This window comes from Gorilla gorilla, chromosome 5 (assembly GCF_029281585.2).
Source record: "Gorilla gorilla gorilla isolate KB3781 chromosome 5, NHGRI_mGorGor1-v2.1_pri, whole genome shotgun sequence".
NCBI lineage: Eukaryota > Metazoa > Chordata > Mammalia > Primates > Hominidae > Gorilla > Gorilla gorilla.
This window is the reverse complement of record NC_073229.2, coordinates 144,208,526-144,232,283: the sequence shown is the minus strand read 5'-3', so window position 1 is coordinate 144,232,283 and position 23,758 is coordinate 144,208,526.

Sequence of the window (23,758 nt, the reverse complement as noted above, 5' to 3'; positions counted from 1 at the left end):
GTAGGAAAAGACAAATATAATTAGAAAATAACGGAATAGTAAATGTTAACCTGGGTGGAACATGTTTCTTAACAACTATGTTACATATGTCAGGATTGTAAGTAAAAAATACTAACTATAGGGAGAAAACATGATATTTTCCTTGAAAATATCTGTAAATTGTGGAGTGGGGGGATGGGGGAGGGATAGCATTAGGAGATATACCTAATGTAAGTGATGAGTTAATGGGTGCAGCACAACAACATGGCACATGGATACATATGTAACAAACCTGCACATTGTGCACATGTACCCTACAACTTAAAGTATAATTAAAAAAAGAAAGAAAACATTTCCCATGTTTAAAGTTTTAAAATGTGTTTCTTAAAATGGCAGTATAAACAAAATTTAATAATGTATAGATTATTTGAGGGAGAAAAATTCAGAGGAATGCCACTGAAGATTAGAAGCAGATTAGCTCAGAGATAGAGATCTGCATTTAAGATCTGGAGACACCTGCCAGTTTAGTATAAATCTGTTTTCAGTTTGCAACCCAAGTTAACCAACCAGTTTCTCATTGGTAAAATAGGCATGATCTTTTGTCAATTCTCTATTATCCACGTATCTGTTAATCCTGGAATTGTTTCTTGAATTTGGGCTTATTCCTGGCCTTTCTCCAAGTCTCACCAAACTAGTGTATACTGAAGGAAACGATAATAATAATTTAAAAAGATAAACATAAAAAAAGAAAATATCTGTAAATTATAATTGTGTTAATATTTCCTATTACCTGATCTTCTTAGTGAATTCATTGTTTTTTTGTTGTCTGTTGTTGTTAATCTTTATTATTGTTGGCCAATACATTAATAATTTCTTTATACTTCTGTGTTGCATGGAAACCTGGTGAGTTTCATGGCGTGGAACTAACGCTTAGCAAATTCACTTGCAAAGCATTCAATATAAATTTTGCACACCAAACATAATATCTCCGGGTCTGAAACACTGCAAAACTAACTTGCAACACTGTCAATGCCCATTTATGGGAACTACGAATCCTAACAACTTGTGGGTAATTGTACTTGTCAGCAGCACCTATAAGTTGAATATAAGTTTTGAAGGACTGCATTTATTATGTCAAAGGCAAATTAGCAGCTGCTCAAATGGGGATGCTAGAATTTTAATATAACATCTGCAAAACAGCTTTACATATCTAGAATCAGCTTTTCTCACCAAAGAGCTTTCAGTTAATTTCATGGAGAAACTGCTCACTCCATATGTCTCATACAGTGTTTCATATTCTCTATAGTAGCAACTATTTTAATTAGTGTGGCTTGGCTCAAAATCTTTGTGTGGTTGAGATTTATCCATCTCCTTTACACTCCTTTTGACTTAACTCTCAAGGTCAGTGTACTGTTTTACTAATTCATACAATCACCTTATAGTTTCACATTGGTCTCATATCTGTACAGCCCTGGATGACTGAACAATCTATGACTAGTTTTTCAATCTTTATCTAATATATTTTTAAAAGATCATTTTTTGTGTTACATTATCTTCTCAGTTAATGTTCCTTGGAATTCTGAGAAAATGATGTCCCAGTAATAGAAGGTGTCCAAGCCTTGTCACAATAAAACAAAAAATTAAATGAGAAGAGAAAGCTTTCACAATTAGGAAACTCTTGCATAAACAAAGTGTCATCCACATACCACAAATAAAAACACTTTCTTGTTCTTAGATACAGAGCAAAGTTGAATAAATAAAAAGATGTCAGTTAAGAACACAAGCCCCAGGCTGACACAACAGTTCTGTATTATGACAAATTATTTAAATATCTTTAAAATAAATGAATAGAAATGGAGGATAGATGGAAAGCCTAGCCTAAAAAGAGATGGCAAGCATGGAGCCACACGTAAAGAGAGCTTAGAGGTCACGAGCATTTTTTTTTAATTTGGATTGTCAAAGTGTGTTTAAGTCATATCCAGAAAAGCTGGCCACCTTTGTGAACTAATGGAAAATTTCTTTAGGTAAATGGAGAAAAATCTGGAAATAATAGAGATGGAAGATTTTCATTGCAGCAACTATTGACCCAGCTGACCATGAATGAGACTTTGGAGGTTGCACGTTGTTAAACCAACATGTGCAGCAACAGTGCTCAGAAACCTATGGACTATGTCCCTCTTCCCTGACCTGCTTTCTCCTAGAATTGCTGAATCTTACCTCAACTTGGGCAATCGCTTCTCTGAATCTGAATGGCAGCTCCTATAGAAATGTAGAATATGCCTTTGACTACACCAAAAAAGAAACTTTAGATGAAATAAAATGTAATGCCACTCCATGAGTTACTGAACCCTCTGAGAACACACACGTGGTCTATGGAACAGGGAATGCCAGTGATCTAAAGAACATACTGTTTTCAGGATGAAGGGTGAAATAACAAAATCATGGCAAAAGATAAAGAGCACATAATTGATAGGAAGGAAATGGTGATCAAAAATACAGAACAATCATTTTTTTTCACCACTTTGGCTGCCCAGAGGACCACGAAGCAATGTCTACAATGATTAATCTCGACATACTCTTCCCTTCCCTGTTTGAGAATCATTCCCTGGCAGCCTTGATTAATAAAGGGAGAATAATATATTCCTCAGGTGGTGATACTGAAGTATCTTAGAATTATGCCAGGAGTTAGAATGAAAAGAAAATTATAGGTTTCAAAATTGAAATTAATTTAGGTAAGGACCTAGAAATAGAAGACAGCAAAAGAGTAAAGGGGAAAAAAAGACATAAAGCATACTGGCACGAGCTTCACTGTGGAAATTATTTTTTAAAATGTTTTGGAAGCAGCAATACTTAATTACCAAAATATTAACAGCTCCTGTTACTTCAGAAAGAGCTTCCAAAGCAAGAAGACTTTAAAAATAGTATTGAGGGGAGACCCAGTTTTCAGACAGAGCAGTTATTCTGAAATCTGGATGCACATTCAGTCACATGAAAGAATTGTTGCAAAATGCTTATATAGTCAGTAATTAGTCTTTGGTTTAACCCAAGCATTGGTAATTCAGAATCATTTAAAATAAGGAGATGAAATAAAGAAAAGAATTAGAGAAGGTAAGTTTGCTGATTGCAGACAAGAATAACTGGAAGCAATAATTGTAGACAATAACTGGAAGAATAACTGGAGGGAAACATGGAAGAGAAACCAACGTTGACCAGAGCCAGGAAGGATCAATGGGAGCAAAAAGGGCAGAACTGCAAGGGGAGTTTATTAGTCTTCTATTGTGCCATAATAAATGACCACGAACTTAGTAGCTTAAAACAACACAATTACCTTACAGTTTTGTTTTTCAGAAGTCTAGCACAAGTATCACTGGGCTAAAGTCAAGGTATCAGCAGACTAGGTTGCCTCCTGGAGACTCTAGTAAAGAATCTTTCCTTGACTTTTCCAGCTTCTGGAGACTGAGTACATTCCTTAGCACACAGACACACCTTCCTTCTTCAAAGCCCACAACATTGAGTCTCACTATAGCTCTATTTTATCAAAAGATTTTTTAAAAGAGCTTTATTATCAGTTATATACCATATAATTCACACATTTAACTATATGATTCCTTGTGTTTTGTATATCCATGTGGTTGTGACACCATCACCACAATCTAACTTTATTTTTTATTTTTTTAATTTTTGTGGATACAGAGTAATTGTATATATTTATGGGGTACATATTTCGGTACAGGCATACAATGTGTAATAATCACATCATAAATGTGGTATCCATTACCTCAAGCATTTATCCTTTCTTGTTACAAAAAATGCAATAATCTTTTCATTATTTTAAAATGCACAACAAATTATTGTTGACTGTAGTCACTCTCTTGTGCTATCAAATGCTAGATCTTATTCTTTCTAACTATATTTTTGTACCCATTAACCATTCCAACAGTCCCCTACCTTCCCAGCTCCTCACTACCCTTCCCAGCCTATAGTAATCATCATTCTACTCTTCATCTCCATGATTTCAATTGCTTAGAATTTTTTAGCTCCCACAAATAAGTGAGAACATGTGAGGTTTGTATTGCTGTACCTGGCTTATTTCACTTAATATAAGGACCTCCAGTTCTATCCATGTTGTTGCATATGACAGGATCTCATTCTTTTTTATGGCCCAATAGTACTACACTATGTATATGTACCACATTTTCTTTATCCACTCATCTGCTGATGAACACTTAGCTTCCTTCCAAATCTTGGCTATTGTGAATAGTGCTGCAATAAACATGGGAGTGCAGTTATCTCTTCAATATAATGATTTCCTTTCTTTTGAGTGTATACTTAGTAGTGGGATTGCTGGATCATATGGATCTTAGTTTTCTTTAAGAACCTCCAAACTCTTCTCCATAATGGTTTTACTAATTTACATTCCCACCAGCAGTGTATGAGAGTTCACTTTTGGTAAGCTGTATGTGTCTAAGAATTTATCCATTTCTTCTAGGTTTTCCAATGTATTGGCAAATAGTTGCTCATAGTCACTAACGATCCTTTGAATTTCTGTGGAATCAATTGTAATCCCTCCTTTTTCATCTTTGATTTTATTTAGTTCTCTTTTTTTCTTAGTCAAGCTAAAGGTTTGTCAATTTTATCTTTTCAAAGTAACCACTTTTCATTTAAGTGTTTTTTATTTCAATTTCATTTATTTCTGCTCTGATCTTCATTATATTTTTTGCTATATTAATTTTGGGTTTAGTTTGCTCTTGCTATTTAAGTTGTGTAATATGCAGCATTACTCTGTTTATTTGACGTTTTTCTGCTTTTTTGATGTAGGTGCTTATTGCTATAAACTTTCCTCTTACTGATGCTTTCACTATATTACATAGGTATCAGTAAGTCATGTTTATATTTTCATTTGTTTCAATAAATTAATTTCTTAATTTCTTCATTGACTCATTTGTCATTCAGGAGCCACCACTGATGTTCACTCAAGGCCTAAGGGGTCTTCAATCTGCTTTGGTGAATGTGGCCAGTCTCAAGCCTCTCCTTTCAGGACAGTAGGCTCCCCTCTGGCTCAGGGTAAGTGCAAAACTGCCATCTAGGAGCCAAGGCCTGGAATCAGGGACCCCAGAAGACTTCTTGTTGCTCTGTTCCACTGTAACCAACTTGGTACCCAAGCTGATTTGTGGTTCTCATGAAGGTGCTTTCTTGTGTAGATAGTTGTTCGATTTGGTGTTCTCATTGGGGAGATGATAGTTGCAGGCTCCTATCCAGCCATCTTGCTCTGATTCCTTCTCTATAGTTCTCTGTATCAATTTATCTCTCTTCCTTCATCTTCCTCTTATACCTTAAAGCCCCTTGTGTTTACATTGGGCCCCCCACATAATCCAGAATAGTATCCCTATATTAAGGTCATTTCATTTGATTAGTAATTTTAACTCTATCTGCAAGCTCAATTCCTCTTTGTCATTTAATCTTACATATGCACTAAATCTAGTTGAGTGCCCCCAGTAGTGTGGGTCTCAAAGCTTACAGTGCCTCATGACATGAGCAGATCTGGTGAAGAGGTGAATTGGTGAGATAATGAGTAATTGATTGGGCAAATGGAGATGTAGAAATAGGTGGAATTGCCAGTAAAACAGTTGAAGGCAAAAGGGAAAATCAGAGACTGGAATCCCGGAACATAGCAATTGTTATGGAGTTTGTGGAATAAAGTATACTCAAGGAAATAAAAGAAAAAATTGAAATCTAGAAAAGAAAATATATCTTTATAAAATAGCGTCGAGGTTAGAAACACTTTCAAAAATGTCTCAACTGTTGAGACAGGCAAGGCAAAATTGTACATGCTCCTTACCCTAACATTCTCCTCTGCATTTATTACGTACATGTGATATGGTTTGGGTCTGGATCCCCACCAAATCTCACAGTAATTGTAATCCCTAAGGTTGGAGGTGGGGCCTAGTGGGGGGTGGTTCGATGATGGGGGCAGATCCTTCATGAATGGTTTAGCACCATCCCCTTGGTGCCCTTCTCATGATAGTGAGTTCTTGCAAAATCTAGTTTTTCAAAAGTGTGTAGCACCTCCCTGCCCTTCCTCCTGTTTCCAACCATGTAAGTTGCCTTGCTCCCACTTCACCCTCTGCCATGATTGGAAGCTTCATGAGGCCTCCCCAGAAGCAGAAGCCACTATGCTTCCTGTATAGCCTGCAGAATCATGAGCCAATTAAACCTCTCTTCTTTATAAACTGCCCAGTCTCAGGTATTTTTTTTTTAATTGAGACAGTTTCACTCTTGTTGCCCAGGCTGGATTGCAATGACATGATCTCAGCTGACGGCAACCTCCATCTCCTGGGATTTTCCTGCCTCAGCCTCCTGAGTAGCTGGGATTACAGGTGGCCACCACCACGCCCAGCTAATTTTTTGTATTTTTAGTAGAGATGGGGTTTCACCATGTTGCCCAGGCTGGTCTTGAACTAATATCCTCAAGTGATCTGCCCACCTTGGCCTCCCAAAGCGCTGGGATTACAAGCGTGAGCCACCACGCCTGGCCAGGTATTTTTTTATAGCAATGAGAGAATATACTAATACAACATGGTTACGTAACTGATGAATATTATCTTTTTGAGTCACTAACGGTCATATGTTTTTACTTAATTCAGTTTTTTTGCCCTGAATACTATTTTATTGGTCACTGATTAGTAACCATTAAGTAGTGGCTTTAATTTTTACATTGCATAAATACAATGTATAAGTATGTTGCCATTCAATTCAAGTTTAAGTGCAATGTTCCCCCTTTTAGAAGTAAATTGATTAGCATGATAATTATTATATCCCACTGTAACACTTGAGTGATAGCTATAGTAGAAATACTCCTTATATTATTTTTAAAAGTATTTTGAAGGGTTAGAACAAAAAAGTTGTGTTGTTCATTGTATTTCATTAACCATTTTTTTCTTTTGACTTACTAAGTTAGACTGACTTGTCAGTTAGAAGGCCATAGGTTCCAAATTAGTTGATTTTCAGCCACTCAGAAGACAGATTATCCTGGGTGGGCACGAAATCATTAGATGAACCATTAAAAGAGACTAGGTTCTTCCTGAAGAAAGAAATTCAGCACAAGAAATTTTCTCTTGCTGGCCTTGAAGAAGCCAGTTTCCATACTGTGAACTGCCTGTAGAAAGACCATGTGACAAGGGCCCTAAGGGCATCTCCTAGGAGTTGACAGCAGTCTCTGACAGCCACAAAGAAAACACGGACACTAGTACAACAAAAACAAGAAACTGAATAATGCCAACTTGAGGGAGCTTGGAAGTGTCCTTTCTCTAGTTGTGTCCAGATGAGCATATAGCTGGCTGATATCTTGATTTCAGTCTTGTGAATCCCTGAACAAATGGTTTGTTAAGGCCCCTAGAAAGTTGCCCCATGCCCAGTGAAATTCTCTTATCCATTCAAGTACCATCTCGATAAACTTTTAGCCACAGACACATCTTGCTAAAATCCAGTCTCAAAATTCTCCCCATTATTTTTCCTCATAAGAACAAATGAAAATGAACATAGCCTCTAATTTTCCATAACTCAAGCACCCAAAACCCTATATAGGTTGCTCTTCTAAGCAAAGAGTGGAGCATTTCCAATCCATAGTCTTTGCTTCAACACTTTGCAAGAAAAGAAAAATCATATTTTACTCTCAAAACAAAATTTTATTTTACAAATTGGTCTAAGTTAACTAGTCTGAAATTACTAGACGCATACTTGTAGGGTTTTCACCAAGAATGTATATCCCTGTCTTAATTACTTTAAGTAAACATGTGTGTATACATATACACTTATATGCATATATATGGCATTGTAGCAATTTATGTATGTGCATATATACGTGTGTGTATATATGTGTGTATATATATACACGCACACATACACATATATACACACATATATACACGTGTACACACACACACATATATATGGCATGGTAGCAATGTGTTACACTGACAAAAATAAGCCAAAAAGCTGTGTATTGCCTATCCATGGTCCGTGGCCTTACACAAGTTGTTGCTATCTGGCATTTCTATTGGCTGTTGACCTGGCTCCTCGTTTGTACAGCTTAGGCCCTTCTCCTGCTCACTGACTCCTCCAGGATCTGGCTCAGATTTTTCCAATTAGATATAATCTGTTAAAATAAAACCCCGGCAAGAAATAAGATAACAATATATATTATGCAAAGTGATCTATCTCCTCACTAATTTAAATGCTTCCATTTTAGAAAAGAATTTTGGCTGTAATTCTGCATAATAAAGACAATAATTTTTCCAAAAGCAAAAATTAACTTTCTCCAAAGATAAATCAGAAAACATCTGTGACAACTTAAAATAATAATTTGTAGCCATTTTCATTTATCTAGGTGGCAAATATTAAAATACAACATCACTGACAGTATTACATTAAAAGTATGATAGAGCTAGAGTGGTTTTTTAGTTCGAAAACTGAGACTAAAGTATTAGGGAAAGCCTTGCATATCTTCATTACAATGTACCATAATTTCACCATATTATAGATAAAACAAATCATTTATAGAACATAGGTGTGTGTATATCTTTATAATTTGCATGACTGCGGTAAATGTTCTCTATGTGTAATTATATTTAATGAGCTCAACTGGATTTGATATATAGCATCAGCTAACACCCAAAAGATTAGCAGGGGTTAGCATTGAAAGTAAAAAGGTGGCTAACCTAGCTTAGAGTCTGTGATAATTCCAATTATGAGTTTTAGTTGCCTAATTTTACCATTGAATTATCTACTCTGTTTTGAAACTTTTATCTCCTTTACCCTGTCCCCAGGTTCCTATGGACATTTCCTTGTCTCCCCATCCCCATAGTATTCACTTGCCCAGGAATTACAAATCAAATGCCTCTGGAATGAGGCAGGGAACTTTCCTGTGTAAAGTAAGCCAGATGTTGAAAGCTAGAAAGTGTGAAGGGCTGTGCTAAATTGAACAATGCATTGTCAGACAAAATGTATATAAATGCAAAACTCTTAAAACACTTTGTAACCAAAGAAAACATATCTGAAGGATAGATTTGGCCAAAGGATGTTAACTTGCACCTACTGTCACAAATCACTAGTTTATTTGTTTGGAGGAGTCAAGTAATCCTTTGAGATTATAATGAAAGACGTTTTTCTCTGTGGATTTTGTTTGTTTTTACTTTTAAGTTCCAGGGTACATGTGCAGGATGTGCAGGATCATTACATAGGTAAATGTGTGCCATGGTGGTTTGCTGCACCTATCACTCATCTCCTAGGTATTAAGCCTGGCATGAATTAGCTATTTTTCCTGATGCACTCCCCACACAAGCCCCAGTGTGTGTTGTTCCCCTCCCTGTGTCCATGTGCACTTATTCAGCTCCCACCAATTGGGAACATGCAGTGTTTGGTTTTCTGTTCCTGCTTTAGTTTTCTGAGGATAATGGCTTCTAGCTTCATCCATGTCCCTGCAAAGAACATGATCCTGTTCCTTTTTATGGCTGTACAGTATTCCATGGTGTATATGTGCCACATTTTCTTTATGCAGTCTATCATTGATGGGCCTTTGGGTTGATTTCATGTCTTTGCTATTGTGAATAGTGCTGCAATGAACATATATGTGCTTGTATATTTATAATAGAATGATTTACATTCATTTGGTATACACACCCAACAATGTGATTGCTGGATCAGATGGTATTTCCAGTTCTAAATCTTTGAGGAATCACCACACTGTCTTCCACAATGGTTGAACTAATTTACATTCCCACCAACAGTGTAAAAGTGTTCCTATTTCTCTGCAACCTTGCCAGCATCTGTTGTTTCTTGACTTTTTAATAATTGCCATTCTGACTGTGTGACATGGCATCTCACTGTGGTTTTGATTTGCATTTCTCTAATGATCAGTGATGTTGAGCTTTTTGTCATATGTTTCTTGGCCGCATGTATGTCTCCTTTTGAGAAGTGTCTGTTAATGTCCTTTGCCCACTTTTTAATGGGGTTGATTTGTTTTCTCTTGTAAATTTGCTTAAGTTCCTTGTACACTCTGGATATTAGACCTTTGTCAGATGGATAGATTTCAAAAACTTTCTCCCATTCTATAGGTTGTCTGTTTCCTCTGATAATTTATTTTGCTGTGCAAAATCAATATACAGAAATCACAAGCATTCCTATACACCAAAAACAGACAAGCAGAGAGCCAAATCATGAGTGACTCCCATTCACAATTGCCACAAAGAGAATAAAATACCTAGGAATACAGCAACAAGGAAAGTGAAGAACCTCTTCAAGAACTACAAACCACTGGTCAAGGAAATCAGAGAATACACAAACAGATGGAAAACATTCCATGCTTCATAGGAAGAATCAATATCATGAAAATGTCCATACTGCCCAAAGAAATGTATAGATTCAATGCTATTCTCATTAAACTACCATTGACATTCTTCATAGAATTAGAAGAAACTATTTAAAAATTCATATGGAATCAAAAAAGAGCTCATATAGCCAGCACAATCCTAAGCAAAAGAACAAAGCTAGATGCATCACACTACCCAACTTCAAACTCTACTACAAGGCTAGAGGAACCAAAACAACATTGTACTGATACAAAAATAGGCACATAGACCAATGAAACAAAATAGAGAGCTCAGAAATAAAACCGGACATCTACAACCATCTGATCCTTGACAAACCTGACAAAAACAAGCAAGGGGGGAAAGGATTCCCTATATAATAAATGGTGCTGGAAGAACTGGTTAGCCATATGCAGAAAATTGAAACTAAACCTTTCCTTACACCTTATACAAGAATTAACTCAAGAAATGAAAGACTTGAATGTAAAACCCAAAACTATAAAAACCCTAGAAGAAAATCTAAGCAATACCATTCAGGACATAGACATGGGCAATGATTTTACGTTGAAATTGCCAAAAGCAATTACAACAAAAAGCAAAAATTGACAAATGGGATCTAATTAAAGAGTTCTGCACAGCAAAATAAAATTCTGTTTTTATACCACACCTTGGGTAATTTCATTCAAACCCACAGATGCATTTTTCATATATATTTTAGTATTCACAAACATACATATATACATGTATGTGTATATGTATGTATGTACAGTGGACCCTTGAACAAAACAGGGATTAGAGATGCAGACCCCTGCACAGTTGAAAATTTGCATGTAACTTTTGACTTCCCAAAACCTTAACAGTTGGTTACTGTTGAATAGAAGCCTTACCAATAACAAAGTTGATTAACAAATATTTTATGTTATATGCATTATTTGTTGTATTCTTACAAAAAAAGTAAGCTAGAGAAAGAAAATGATAAGAGAAAATACATTTACTATTCATTAAGTGGAAGTGGATCATTACAAAGGTCTTCAAACTAGTGGTCTTCATGTTGAGTAATCTGAGGGGAGGTGGCACAGGCAGAAAACAAATCTATGTATGAGTGGACTCACATAGTTCAAACCTATGTTCAAGGAATAACTGTATATATATGTGTTCAGAAATACACACTTCACTTATTGAATACATGTACATGATTTAAAAATGAAATAGTACTAAACAGGTTATGTTAAAAAAAATTTACTGCTCCCACTTGTCCAAACCTTTTGTCTCTTTACTCAGAAACCACCACTTTTGACTCAAATTATTTAAATTAGCGCTACAGTTTTAAAAAGTATTTGCATTGCTAATTAATATAATCAGGTATATACTTTTTAATTACTTTAGTAAATAAAATAGGGATGGATAAGGATTAAACAGTCTTACAACTCAACCGTCCCTACCCAGCCTCTCAAAGTATTATATCACTATTTTTAATTAAACCAAAAAAAATTATATCTTTGTAAATGTGATTCACAGTAAAGCCAACCACAGTACCATATTACATCTCTTCTTTAAAAACACTTTTAAATGTATTTAACAAATAAAATATATTTATAGCATTTGAAATATATTTGCCTTGTAGAACAGCTAAATCAAGCTAATTAACATTACCTCACATACTTATGTTTTGTGGTGAGAACACATAATTTATTTTTATTGATTTTCTAAAGATATAATAGTTATTAACTATAGTTCCCATGTTGTACAATGGATCTATTGAAATTATTCTTCCTAAAACTTTGTATTTTTTTTACCAAAATCTGCCTACACCCACCTCACCCTCAGCAGACCCTAGTAAACACCATTCTACTATTTTTATGATTTCAAATTTTTAGATTCTAGGCATAAGTGAGATCATGAAGTATTTGTCTTTCTGTACATGGCTTATTTCTAATAAAATGTCCTACAAGTTCATCCATGTTGTCACAAATGACAGAATTTTCTTTTAGGCTGAATAGTATTTCATTGTGTATATATACACCACATTTTCTTTAACTACTCACCTGTTGATGGACACTTAGGTTGATTCCATATGATGGCTATTGTGGCTAATGCTGCAATGAACACAGGCATACAGGTATCTATTTGACATAGCAATTTCATTTTCTTTGTGAACATACTCAGAAGTGAAATTGCTGGATCATATGGTAGTTCTTGTTTTTAGGATTTTTTTTTTGAAGAAACTTTATATTGTCTTTCATAATGGCTATACTAATTCATATTCCCAACAGTGTGAAAGAGTTCCCTTTACTCTACATCTTCACCAACAAGTGTTACCTTTTTGTATTTTTTGTAATTGCCATCCCAGAAGGTATTAGGTTATATCTTATTGTGATTTTAATTTGAATTTCCCCAATGATTCGTGATATTGAGCATTTTTCATAAATCTGCTGAACATTTGTATGTCTTTTCAGAAATGTTTACTCAGAGATCCTCTGCCTATTTTTAATTGGGTTGTTTTCCTGCTATTCAGTTGAGTTCCTTACATCTTCTGAATATTAACCTCTTATCAGATGTGTTCTTAGCAAATAGTTTCTTGCACTCTATAGGTTTTCTCTTCACTTTGTTTCCTTTTCTGTGCAAACGTTTTTTTCAGTTTGATGAAATCTCACTTGTCTATTCTTGCTTTTGTCACTTATGCTTTGGGGTCATAGCCAAAAAATTATGGCCTGGCACAATGTCATAGAGCTTTTCCCGTATGTTTACTTGTAGTAGTTTTAGACTTTTTAGTCTTACATTTAAATCTTTAATCTATTTTGAGTTGATTTTTGGATATAGTGTGGAATGAGGGTCTGATTTTATTTTTTGCATGTGGATTTTCAGTTTTCCTAACACCATTTATTGAAGAGACTCCTTTCCCTATTGTGTGTTATTGGCTTCTTTGTCAAAAAGAAATGGAATGTAAATGTGTGGTTTTAGTTCTGGGCTATCTAGTCTATTCCATTAGTCTATGTGTTTGTTTTTATGTCAGCATGGGATTGTTTTGATTATTATAGCTTTGTAGTATATTTTGACATCTGGTAGTGTGAGGCCTTCAAATTTGTTCTTGTTCAGGATTGCTTTGGCTATTAGCAGTCATTTGTAGTTCCATATAAATTTTAAAATTGTTTTTCCTTTTTTGTGGAATATGTCATTGAAATTTTGATATGGGTTGCATGGAATTTTTAAATTACTTGGGTAATATAAACATTTTAACTATTAATTCTTCTTGTCTATGAACACACAATATCTTTCCATTTACTTTTCTTCTTCAGTTTTTTTCAATGTTTTACAGTTTTCCACGTACAAGTTTTTACCTCCTTGGTCAAACTTATTCCTAAGCATTTTATTTTATATTTGGATGTCATTTTAAATGCAAGAGTTTTCTTGATTTATTTCTTGGATGGTTCATTATTATATAGAAATGCTAATGACTTTTGTACATTCACTTAGTATCCTGCAAATTTACTAACCTCATTTATTAGTTCTAACAGTTTTTTGGTGAAATCTTTAGGGTTTTCTATATATAAAAACACGTCATCTGCAAACAGAAACAATTTACCTTCTTTTCCAATTTAGATTCCTTTTGCTTCTTTCTCTTGCCAAATTTATCTGTCTAGGATGTACAGTACAATGTTGAACACAATGTTGAGTACATTGTACATTGATGTACAGTACAATGTTGAATAGATGTGGCAGGAGTGGGCACCACTGTCTTATTCCCAATCTTAAAGGAAAAGCTTTCAATATTTTACTGTTGAGTGTGATGTAAGCTGTGTGTTTGTCTTATGTGATCAATATTGTGCTGAGATAAATTCCTTTTACACCTCATTGGTTGAGAGTTTTTATCAAGAATGTTCAATTTTGTCAATGCTTTTTCTGCATCTATTGATTGAGATAATCATATAGTTTTTATCCTGCATTCACTTAATGTGGTAAATTAGATTTGTGTATGCTGAATTATCCTTGCATTTCTGGGATAAATACCACTTTATCATAGTGAACGATTTTTTAATGTGCTTTTAAATTTGTTTTGCTAGTATTTTGTTGAGGACTTTTGCATCTATATTCATGAGGAACATTGGCCTGTAATATTCTCTTCTTATAGATATCTGACTTTGGTATCAGGGTAATGTTGGCCTCATAAAATGATTTTAAAATTATTTCCTTTATATGGTCTTGTTCTGTGTCCCCACCCAAATCTCATCTTGAGTTGTACTCCCATAATTCCCATATATTGTGAGAGGGACCAGGTGGGGGATAATTGAATCATGGTAGGGGCCGGTTCCCCCATACTGTTCTTGTCATAGTGAATAAGTCTCACGAGATCTGATTGTTTTAAAAAGGGTTTCCTCATTTGCTTCTGTCTCAATCTCTCTTGCTGCTGCCATGTAAGAAGTGCCTTTTACCTTCCACTATGATTGTGAGGCCTTCCCAGCCACATGGAACTGTGAGTCCATTAAACCTATTTTTCTTCCCAGTCTCAGGTATGTCTTTATCAGCAGCATGAAAGAGGACTAATACAGTAAATTGGCACCAGAAATGTGGTGCTGCTGAAAATGTGGAAGCAACTTTGGAATTGGGTAACAGGCAGAGTTTGGAACAGTTTGGAGGGCTCAGAAGAAGTCAGAAAAATGTGGCAAAGTTTGGAACTTCCTAGAGACTTGATAAATGGCTTTCACCAAAATGCTGATAATGATATGGACAATGAAATCAGGCTGAGATGGTCTCAGATGGAGATGAGGAACTTGTTGGGAACTGGAGCAAATGTGACTCTTGCTATGTTTTAGCAAAGAGAATGGCAGCATTTTGCCCCTGCCCTAGAGATTTGTGGAATTTTAAACTTGAGCGAGATGATTTAGGGTGTCTGGTAAAATAAATTTCTAAGCAGCAAAGCATTCAAAATATGACTTGGGTGCTGTTAAAGGCATTCAGTTTTAAAAGGGAAACAGAGCATAAAAGTTCAAAAAAATTTGCAGCCTGACAATGTGATAGAAAAGAAAATCCCATTTTCTGAGAGGAAATTCAACCTGGCTACAGAAATTTACGTAAGTAACAAGGAGCTGCATGTTAATCACCAAGACAATGGGGAAAATTTATCCAGGACATGGGAGACCTTCAGGGCAACCACCCCCATTACAGACCCAGAGGCCTAGGGAAAAAAATGGTGTCATGGGCCAGGCCCAAGGTCCCACTGCTATGTGCAGTCTAGGGACTTGGTGCCATGTGTCCCAGATGCTCCATCCGTGACTAAAAGGGTCCAAGGTACAGCTTAGACCATGACTTCAGAGGGTGCAAGCCCCAAGCCTTGGCAGCTTCCATGTGGTGTTGGTCCTGAGCAAGCACAAAAGTCAAAAATTAAGGTTTGCGAACCTCTGTCTAGATTTCAGAAGATGTACGGAAACGCCTGGATGTCCACGCAGAAGTTTGCTGCAGGGGTGGGACTCTCATAAAGAACCTCTGCTAGCGCAGTGCAGGAGGGAAATGTGGGGTGGGCACCCCCACACAGAATCCCCACTGGGGCGCTGTCTAGTGGAGCTGTGAGAAGAGTGCACCATCCTCCAAGCTCCAGAATGGTAGTGCTACTGACAGCTTGCATCATGTGCCTGGAAAAGCCACAGACACTCAACACCTGCCAGTGAAAGCAGCTGGAAAGGAAGCTGTACCCTGCAAAGGCACAGGGGCGAAGCTGCCCAAGACCATGGGAACCCACCTCTTGTATCAGTGTGACCCAGATGCGAGACATGGAGTCAAAGGAGGTCATTTTGGAGCTTTAAGATTTGACAGCCTTGCTGGATTTTGGACTTGCATGAGGCCTGTAGCCCCTTTGTTTTGGACAATTTCTTCCATTTGGAATTGCTGTATTTACCCAATGCCTGTAACCCCATTGTATCTAGGATGTAAATAACTTCCTTTTGATTTTACAGGCTCATAGGTGGAAGGGACTTGCCTTATTTTGGATAAGACTTTGGACTGTGGACTTTTTGAGTTAATGGTGAAAAGAGTTTTAAGACTTTGGGGCACTTGTTGAGAAAGCATGATTGGTTTTAAAATGTGAGGACATGAGATTTGGCAGGGGCTAGGGGTGGAACAATATGGTTTGTCTCTTTGGCCCCATCCAAATATCATCTTGAATATAGCCCCCATAATTCCCATGTGTTGTGGGAGGAAACTGGTGGGAGATAGTTGAATCACCGGGGTGGTTTCTCCCATCTTGTCTCATGGTAGTGAATAAGTCTCACGAGATCTGATGGTTTTACAAGGGATTTCCACTTTCACTTCTGTCTCATTTTCTCTTGCTGCTGCCATGTAAGAAGTGCCTTTTGCCTTCCACTATGATTCTGATGCCTCCCCAGCCACTTGGAACTGTGACTCCGTTAAAGCTATTTTTCTTCCCAGTCTCAGGTATGTCTTTATCAACAGCGTGAAAATTGACTAATACATTCCTCATCTTTAATGATCAGAAGCATTTGAGAAGGCTTGGCATTAATTCTTCTTTCAATATTTGGTAGAGTTCATTAACGAAGCCATCATGCCTTAGGGTTTCCTTTGATGGAAAACTTTGTTGATTCAATGTCTTTATGTATTATTGGTCTGTTCAGGTTTACTCTTTCATGATTCCGTCTTGGTAGGATATTTGTGTCTAGAAAGTTACACATTACTTCTAGGTTATACAGTTTGTTGGTATATAATTGTTTCTAACAATCTTAGGATCTTTTGTATTTCTGTGGTATCAATTGTAATGTCTCCACCTTCATTTCTGATTTTTAAGTTTTCTCATTTTTCTTTATATATATATATTTTTTACTATACTTTAAGTTCTAGGGTACATGTGCACAATGTGCAGGTTTGTTACATATGTATACATGTGTCATGTTGGTGTGCTGCACCCATTAACTCCTCATTTACATTAGGTATATCTCCTAATGCTATCCCTCCCTGCTCCCCCACCCCACAACAGGCCCCAATGTGTGATGTTCCCCTTCCTGTGTCCAAGTGTTCTCATTGTTCAATTCCCACCTATGAGTGAGAACATGTGGTGTTTGTTTTTTTGTCCTTGAGATAAGTTTGCTGAGAATGATGGTTTCCAGCTTCATCCATGTCCCTACAAAGGACATGAACTCATCCTTTTTTATGGCTGCATAGTATTCCATGGTGTATATGTGCCACATTTTCTTAATCCAGTCTATCATTCTTGGACATTTGGGTTGGTTCCAAGTCTTTGCTGTTGTGAGTAGTGCCACAATAAACATACGTGTGCATGTGTCTTTATAGCAGCATGATTTATATTCCTTTGGGTATATACCCAGTAATGGGATGGCTGGGTCAAATGGTATTTCTAGTTCTAGATCCCTGAGGAATCACCACACTGTCTTCCACAATGGTTGAACTAGTTTAAAGTCCCACCAACAGTGTAAAAGTGTTCCTATTTCTCCACATCCTCTCCAGCACCTATTGTTTCCTGACTTTTTAATGAAAGCCATTCTAACTGGTGTGAGATGGTATCTCATTGTGGTTTTGATTTGCATTTCTCTGATGGCCAGTGATGATGAGCATTTTTTCATGTGTCTGTTGGCTGCATAAATGTCTTCTTTTCAGAAGTGTCTGTTCATATCCTTTGCTCACTTTTTGATGGGGTTGTTTGTTTTTTCTTGTAAATTTGTTTGAGTTCTTTATAGATTCTGGATATTAGCCCTTTGTCAGATGAGGAGATTGCAAAAATTTTCTCCCAATCTGTACGTTACCTGTTCACTCTGTCGGCAATTTCTTTTGCTATACAGAAGCTCTTTAGTTTTAATAGATCCCATTTGTCAACTTTGGCTTTTGTTGCCATTGCTTTTGGTGTTTTAGACATGAAGTCCTTGCCCATAAGTTTTCTCATTTTTCTTAGTCTAGCTAAAGGTTTGCTGATTTTATTTTTTCAAAATAGCAACTCTTGGTTTCAGCAATCTTTTCTAATGTTTTCCAGTCTATTTTTTTATTTTTGCTCAGATTTTTATTATTTTCTTTCTTTTACTGACTTTGGTCTTAGTGTGTTCGTTTTCCTAGTAACTTGAGAAATAATGTTAAGTTGTTAATAATGTTCTTTTTCTGACATAGGTATTTATTGATATAAACTTCTACCTTAAAAGAACTCCTTTTGCTGAATCCCATAAGTTTTGGCATGTTGTGTGTTCACTGTCTCAAGATATTTTTTAATTTCCCTTTTAATTTTCTCTTTGAATCTTTCATTGTTAAAGATCATGACTTTTAAATTTCCATTTATTTGGAAATTTTATGAAATTTTAAAAATTATTTATAGTATCATACCACTGTGGTCAAAAAAGATATGTAGTATAATTTTAATATTTTTAAATTTGTTAAGGCCTGTTTTGTGGCCTACCCTGCAATCTATCCCGAAGAATGTTTCATGTGCCCTTAAGAAGATGTATTCTGCTAATGTTGGATGAAATGTTCTATATCCATAAGTTATATATGTCTCCATTGATATGTATATATCCATTAAAAAATCAGTTAAACTACACTTTAAAGAGACTGAACAGGTATATAGGTAGCTGATATCTATATATCTCTTTGGTCCCCTTAAAGTGTAGTTTCAGTCTGATGTTTTCCTGTAGATTTTCTTTCTGAAGAATAACCATTTTTGGAAGTTGGATAGTGAAGTTTCCTTGTATTTTCTCCATTCATATCTATTAATATTTGCTTTATATATTTAGGAGCTGTGATGTTGAATACATTTGTATTTAGAATTGGTATGTCCTCTTGATAAGTTGACCTCATTATTATATAGTGACCTTCTTTGTCTTTTTTTTTTTTTTTTTTTTGGGACGGAGTCTTGCTTTGTCGCCCAGGCTGGAGTGCAGTGGCGCGATCTCGGCTCACTGCAAGCTCCACCTCCCGGGTTCACGCCATTCTCCTGCCTCAGCCTCCCGAGTAGCTGGGACTACAGGCGCCCACTACCACGCCCGGCTAATTTTTTGTATTTTTAGTAGAGACGGGGTTTCACCGTGTTAGCCAGGATGGTCTCGATCTCCTGACCTCGTGATCCGCCCGCCTCGGCCTCCCAAAGTGCTGGGATTACAGGCGTGAGCCACCGCGCCCGGCCCCTTCTTTGTCTTTTACAATTTTTGATGTAGTCTACCTTATCTAGTATAGGTATTTCTGCTCTTTTGGTTTCCATTTGCATGAAATCTTTTTTCATTCCTTCACTTTCAGTCTATGTGTGTGATTAAAGGTGAGGCGAGAATTTTATAAGTAGTATAGAGTTGGGACTTTTTTATATCTATTTATCTACTTTTTATTGGAGAATTTAATCCATTTACACTCAAGGTAATTATAGATTTACTACTGTCATTTTTTAATTGTTTTCTAAATGTTGTATAGATCCTTTGTTACTTTTTCTTGATGGCTTCCTTTTGGATTAGGTAATTTTCTCTAGTGATATGCTGTGATTCCTTACCTTTTATTTTTGCGTATTTACTATAGGATTTTGTTTTGTGGTTAGCATGATGCTTACATAAAATATTGTATATTTAAAACAGGCTAATTTAAATTGATAACTTGACTTTGATTGCATTAAAACTGTTTTTACTGTCACATCTTATGTTTGACATCACAATTTATATGTTCTTCTATTGTGTATCCCTTAAAAATTATTATAGCCAGCTATTTTTAGTAGCTTTGTCTTTTAACATTCATACTAAGAATAAAAGCAGTTTATATACCATTACATTATTATAGTATTTTGAATTTGACTTCTTAGTTTTACCAGTCATTGTTATACTTTCATATTTTTTCATGTTGCTAATTTTCTTTCAGCTTATGGAATTCCCTTTATCATTTCTTGTACAACTGATCTGATGGTGATGAATGTGCTCAGCTTTTCTTTATCTAGAGAGTTACCACAAATGTGCCAATAACATACACTGGGAAAAGACAGTCTCTTCAATAAACAGTGCTGGGAAAACTGGATATCCATATGCAGAAGAGTAAAACTAGACCGCTATCTTTTGCCATGTACAAAAATAAAATCAAAGTTGATTAAAGACTTAAATCTAAAACTTCAAAGTATAAACTACCAGTAAACATTGGCAAAAATCTCCAAGACATTGGTCTGGGCAAAAAATTCTTGAACAATGTCCCAGAAGCATAGGCAACCAAAACAAAAATAGACAAATGGGATCACATCAAGTTAAAAAGCTTCTGCACAGCAAAGAACACAATCAACAAAGTGAGTCAACTCACAGAATGAAAGAAAATATTTGCAAACTACCCCTGACAAGGGATTAATAACCAGAATATATAAAGATCTCAAGAAACTCTATAAGAAAAAAATCCAATAATCTGATCCATAAACAAAGCCTTGAATAGACATTTTTCAAAAGACATACAAGTGGCAAACAGGCATATGAAAAGGTGCTGAACATCATTGATCAGAGAAATGCAAATTAAAACTACAATGAGAAATATTTCACCACAGTTAAAATGGCTTATATCCAGAAGACAAGCAATAAATGTTGTCAAGGATGTGGAGAAAAGGGAACCCTTGTACACTATTAGTGGGAATGTAAATTTGTATAACTACTACAGAGAAAAGTCTGGAGGTTCCTCAAGAAACTAAAAATAGAGCTACCATATGATCCAGCAATCCCACTGCTGGGTATATACACAAAAGAAAGGAAATCAGTATATTGAAGAGGTACCTGCACTCCTATGTTTGTTGCAGCAGTATTTACAATAGCTAAGATTTGGAAGCAACCTAAGTGTCTCTCAACAGATGAATGGATAAAGAAAATGTGGTACATAAACACAACGAGTACTATTCAGTCATAAGAAGAATGAGATCCTGTTATTTTCAACATGGATGGAACCGGAGATCAGTGTGTTAAGTGAAATAAGCCAGGCACAGAAAGACAAACATCATATTTTCTCACTTATGTGTGGGAATTAAATATCAAAACAATTGAATTCATGGGCATAGGGAGTAGAAGGATGGTTGCCAGAGGCTGGGAGGCATAGTGGGTGGCTGGGCAAGTGTTGGGGGTGGTTAATGGGTACAAAAATAGTTAGAAAGAATAATACCTACTATTTGATAGCACAACAGGGTGACTATAGTCAGAAATAATCATACATTTTTAAATAACTAAAAGGATATAATTGAATTGTTCTTAATACAAAGGATAAAAGCTTGAGGGGATGGATACCCCCATTGTCCCTGATTTAATTATTTTACATTGCATGTCTGCATAAAACATCCATAAATATATACACCTACTATGCACCCACAAAAACAAACTAAAACTAGAAATACAAATGATACATATTAGATGCAGATACAAATTAGATACAGATGATCTAAATAAGATAATCAACAACTTTGGCCTAATTGATATTTATAGACCACTAAACCAGATAACTGCGGAACACACATTTCTTCCAGGTGTACATGCTATGTTAAACACAGATCATATACCTAAATGATAATGTTATGTCACCAGAAACATTACTAGCTTGGATTGAGATGGAGACAAAATAAAAAAGTTGTTGGTCTCCCAAAATTTTACAAACAGGAAACAGGCTGATAAAACTACTCAGCTGCAAATATGCACTCTCTTTCCAGAAAAAGGAAGAACACCTTCAAGGGCAGAATCTTGGGCTCAGGCATGGAGTCTCAAACGACAGAGTTAATCCTAGGCTTTGAAACATAATGGAATTTGTCTAGTTAGATTTCAAAATTTCTCGAAACTGATTATTCCTTTCTTCCATTTTCTCCCTTTAGGAACAGTAATTCCTACAATTGTTATCCCATGTCTCTCTAACCATTGTATCTTGGAGGCAGATAACTTGTCTTCTACTTTCGGAAGTCCATAGAAGAGGAATTTTCCCCCAAGATGGATGACACCCAGAATATTGTTACATATTTGTGTTGTTTTAAGATATTGAGTTTGTCATAATTTGTTACAGTAGTCACAGTAAGGTTATTCAATATGTAATTACATTTAGAAATCAATAACAGTAATATATCCACAAACCACAAAATATTGAAAAATTAAATATGCCTCTAAATAATTTACATGTGAAAGAAAAAACCCAACGGAAATTAGAAAATATTTCAAACTGAATAATAGACATATAAAAACTTGTGTTATACAGCTAAAGAAATGTTTCAAGGGAAATTTTCAGCTTTAATGCTTGTATTTCAAAACAAGAAAACTCTGAACTCAATGATCTAAGGTTTCACCTTAAGAAGCTAAAAGAGAAAAAGACTAAAGTAAGTGCAAGTTACTTAAAGAATAAATAAGTGAGCAGAAAATCAAATATAAAATAAACAATCAAGAAAATTATCAAAGCCAAAATCTGGCTAATAGAAAAGCTGAAGATAATGAAGAAATATTTTGAGATATTGATTAATAAAGGAAAAAAGTACAAGATACCAACATCAGAAATACAATAGGGCTTATCAATATAGATGTTATCATTGTGATATAACACAAGGTATGCCAATGTATTTAACAACATAGATAAGATGAACAAATTCCTTGAAAAGTACAACTTACCAAGAAAAAGTAGCACAATATAAAACAGTATATCAGAATAGCCCTTTATAATTACATGTGTATATGTGTAGATAGATATATACAAAGAATGACAGAGAGACAGACAGACAGGAAGAGATAGAATATGAAGAACCTTTCCACAAAGAAAACCCAAGGCACAGATCACTTCACTTGTAAATGCTATCAGATATTTAAGAAAAAAAAACAGCAATCTGATACATATTATTTTAGAAATTGAGAGGATATAATTCCCATTTATTATAAAGCTTGCATAATCCTACTACAAAACTTGACAAAAACATAAAAATTGTAATATGTACTCATGTCCCTCATGAATAGAAACAAGAAAACTATTACTAAGATACAAGCAAATGAAAGTCAGCAATATATAAACAGATAGATTATGAGGAAAAGTTAGTGGATGTGCCAGGAATGCAAGATTGGTATAGCATTCAAAAATCTATTAATGCAAATCATTATTACAAAGGAATAAAGGAGAAAAACCATATGATTAATTCAAAAGATGCAAAGATTATATATAAAACAATCCATACCAATTTATTATTTTAAAATTATCAGCAAATTGGTAAAGAACATTTAGAGAAAACAGCTGGCATCACATATGAAGGTAAACTATTGAACACTTTCCCACAATAATTGGTAAAAAAAAAAAAAAAAAAAAAACAAGGATGCTCATTCTTACCCCTCCTACTCAATATCACGCTGTAGGTAAAAGCCATTGAAATAAGAAACAGAGACAAAATAAAAGTTAGAGATCTAAAATAAATGAAACCGTCTACTGGCACATAATTTTGTACGTAAAATTCCTGTGTAGTA